General features: G+C 39.3%; 2 non-coding genes across 2 annotated transcripts; one reads left to right on the top strand and one right to left on the bottom strand.

The window, feature by feature from the left end:
- Positions 1 to 2,802: 2,802 nt before the first annotated feature.
- Positions 2,803 to 2,873, top strand: TRNAG-ACC (transfer RNA glycine (anticodon ACC)). The gene has a single exon. It is a non-coding gene; the product is annotated as a tRNA-Gly (tRNA).
- Positions 2,874 to 3,002: 129 nt separating this feature from the next.
- TRNAM-CAU (transfer RNA methionine (anticodon CAU)) lies at positions 3,003 to 3,076 on the bottom strand. The gene has a single exon. It is a non-coding gene; the product is annotated as a tRNA-Met (tRNA).
- Between the last annotated feature and the right edge of the window lie 894 nt (positions 3,077 to 3,970).

The raw sequence follows: 3,970 nt of genomic DNA on the forward strand, positions 1-3,970 counted from the left end.
GGAGTATTCGGTACTGCTCTTCTATGCACTATTCATGGTGCTACCATGGAAAATACTTTATTTGAAGATGGTGATGGTGCAATTACGTTCCATGGTTTTAACCTAACTCAAGCCGAAGAGACTTATTCCATGGTCATTGCTAACCGCTTCTAGTCCCAGATTTTTGGGGTTGCTTTTTCCAATAAACGTTGGTTACATTTCTTCATGTTATTTGTGCCAGTGACCAATTTATGGATGAGTTCCATTGGAGTAGTTGGTCTAGATCTAAACTTACGTGCCTATGATTTTGTTTCCCAGGAGATCCGTGTAGCAGAAGATCTTGAATCTGAGACTTTCTACACAAAAAATATTCTCCTGAACGAAGGTATTCATGCTTGGATGGTGGCTCAAGATCAGCCTCATGAAACACTTATATTTCCTGAGGAGGTCCTACCCCATGGAAATGCTCTTTAATGGAACTATAGCTTTAGCTGGTCGTGATCAAGAAACCATTGGTTTCGCTTGGTGGGCCGGTAATGCCCGACTTATCAATTTGTCGGGTAAATTTCTTGGGGCTGACGTGGCTCATGCCAGATTAATTGTATTTGTGCTGGAGAAATGAACGTATTCGAAGTGGCTCATTTTGTACCAGAAAAACCTATGTATGAACAAGGATTGATTCTGCTTCCCCATCTAGATACTCTAGGATGGGGAGTCGGTCCTGGTGGGGAAATCGTGGACACTTTTCCATATTTTGTATCTGGGGTACTTCACTTAATTTCTTCTGCGGTTTTAGGTTTTGGTGGTATTTATCATGCACTCATAGGACCCGAAACATTAGAAGAATATTTTCCATTCTTTGGCTATGTATGGAAAGATAGAAACAAAATGACCACAATTTTGGGTATTCACCTAATCTTGCTAGGTGTTGGTGCTTTTCTTCCAGTGCTAAAAGCTTTGTATTTTGGTGGTGTATATGATACTTTGGCTTCCAGCGGTGGAGATGTAAGAAAAATTACGAACCCGACACTTAACCCAAGTGCTATATTTGGTTATTTACTGAAATCTCCTTTCGGAGGAGAAGGATGGATCGTTAGCGTGGACAAGCTAGAAGATGTAATTGGAGGACATGTATGGTTAGGTTCCATTTGTATCTTCAGTGGTATCTGGCATATCTTAACCAAACCTTTTGCATGGGCTCGTCATTCATTCGTATGGTCCAGAGAAGCTTATTTGTCCTATAGTTTAGCGTCTCTATCCCTCTTTGGTTTTATTGCTTGTTGTTTTGTTTGGTTCAACAATACCGTCTATCCCAGTGAATTTTGTGGGCCCATTGGCCCAGAAGCCTCTCAAGCTCAAGCGTTTACGTTTTTAGTTAGAGACCAACGTCTTGGAGCTAGTGTGGGATCTGCCTAAGGACCTACTGGTTTAGGTAAATACCTTATGCATTCTCCGACTGGAGAAATTATCTTTGGAGGGGAAACGATGCGTTTTTGGGATCTTCGTGCTCCTTGGTTGGAACCCTTAAGGGGCCCTAATGGATTGGATCTGAGCAAGTTGAGAAAATACATACAGCCTTGGCAGGAACGACGTTCAGCAAAATATATGACTCCTGCTCCTTTAGGTTCTTTAAATTCTGTGGGTGGTGTAGCTACCGAAATCAATGCGGTGAATTATGTCTCTCCCCGAAGTTGGTTATCCACCTCCCATTTTGTTATAGGATTTTTCTTCTTCGTAGGTCATTTGTGGCATACAGGAACGGCTCGTGTAGCTGCAGCGGGATTTGAGAAAGGGATTGATCGTGATTTCGAACCTGTCCTTTCCATGACTCCTCTTAATTGAAACAATAGATCAAACCAGATGGAAGAAAAATTGATTCAATTTCATTACATCTATCTCCCATATCGGCGGGATAGGAGTCTTTTCAAATACTCTTTTTCCAACTGGATCCTTGTAGCTCGGCTATATACAGCCGAGCTATTCTCTTTTTTTTTATTGGACCGGTAAATGCAATTGTTGAAAAACAAAAGGAGAGAGAGGGATTCGAACCCTCGATAGTTTTTTTATCTATACCGGTTTTCAAGACCTGAGCCATTAACCACTCGCCATCTCTCCCGGGGACAACTTCTATTCTACCCCTTCATATAATCCCTAACTATAAGCATAAAGTCGGGTCGATACCAACTATACCTGTGACATATGATGATTTTTCATCATCTGGAAAAAAAAAAAAAAAAAAAAAAATTTCCCTCTCCTCTCACACTCAAATATCAAATTGAAAAAGTTTGAAAGCTCGACCAATATATGGTCAAATCCTTTCCATAGTGCATTTGATCAGAATTGAAAATTGGGGATCGGATGGTATAGTCTATTCAATCTGTTGGGAGCTTGTAAGATCACAACCATGACTATTGCTTTCCAATCGGTTGTCTTTGCATTAATTGCTATTTCATTTTTACTAGTAATTGGTGTACCTGTTGCACTTGCCTCTCCCGATGGTTGGTCAAGTAGCAAAAATGTTGTATTTTCGAGTGTATCATTATGGATCGGATTAGTCCTTTTTGTAGGTATCCTTAATTCTTTCATATCTTAGATATGTTCTAGATGTTTTAGGTTCACACTCCCTCCCCCTCCTCCCATAGGGCTTTATAGCTTTTCTGAAGGGCCTTTTACTTCAGGCCCATGGAGGAGGGGTTTTCCATATTCATAATTGAATTAATAATTGGACCATTCAAAAATGGTATCTACTTACGAATGGGATTGAACATATATGTATTTTCCATTTCAATTATAGGAATATCTATATATTCATATAATTGAAGTGCGGGTATGGTTGAATGGTAAAATTTCTCTTTACCAAGGAGAAGATGCGGGTTCGATCCCCGCTACCTACCCTTCACATGGAATATGAAAAATAATAGTTCATGTATTGATCGTTTCTTTTCCTCACTTATAATTCAATTATAAATTGATAAGTGAGAGAGCAATCCTTTCTGGACCAAAATACTTTGTATGTTCTGGTTTGGCAGAGACAGGATTTGAACCTGTGACCTCAAGGTTATGAGCCTTGCGAGCTACCAGACTACTCTACCCCGCACCATTGATTTATATCATAATCATAATGGGTACACAAAACAATAATGGGATATAGTACCCCTATCCCTATATAGGGATAGGGGTACTATATCCCATTATCACAAGAAACTTCAATTACTTTTTTTCTTTCCCTACCAACTCGATTTTGTTATCCCGGGCAATAAACATGCATGGGCCATCTCACAGAGTATGTGTCCGGACAATCCAAACTGTCGATAGTTGGCTCTAGGTCTTCCAGTCGAAGAACAACGTCGATGGAGACATGTAGGTGTACTATTACGTAGTGAAGATTGCAATTTTCTATGAATTTCCCATTTGTCATCCAATGATGACACTTTGATTTTTTCCTCCAAAGATCGAAGAATTAAATGATATTTCTATTCCAGTTCTTGTCTCTTATTCTCTCTCTGAATGAGACTCTTTCTCGCCATAATAGTTCAGTCGGTACTATTACCTACCAGGAATCAAAATATAGATCAGATTTTAGATGGAGTAATATTATGTTGATTACTTTTTCTCTATGGGGTATTGTCATTGATACAATGACAATACCCCACAGAGAAATTGATGAAGAAGAATTAACCAAATTTACTTGATGTAGAGGCAATTAAAAAAACTGCATAAGTGAATATATAACCTACGGAAAAGTGAGCTAATCCAACTAATCGTGCTTGAAAAATGGAAAGGGCTACTGGCTTGTCTCTCCATCGAACTAAATTAGCTAAATGCATGCGTTCATGGGCCCATGCAAGAGTTTTGATCAGTTCCTGCCAATATCCATGCCAGGAAATAAGGAACATAAATCCAGTAGCCCAAACAAGATGCTCGAATAAGAACATCCACGCCCAAACAATTAAACTGTTCATACCAAAAGGATTGTATCCATTAATAACTT

Source organism: Pinus tabuliformis, chromosome 1_1, assembly GCF_031772625.1.
Source record: "Pinus tabuliformis cultivar Carrire ecotype Pingquan chromosome 1_1, CPIR1, whole genome shotgun sequence".
Lineage (NCBI taxonomy): Eukaryota > Viridiplantae > Streptophyta > Pinopsida > Pinales > Pinaceae > Pinus > Pinus tabuliformis.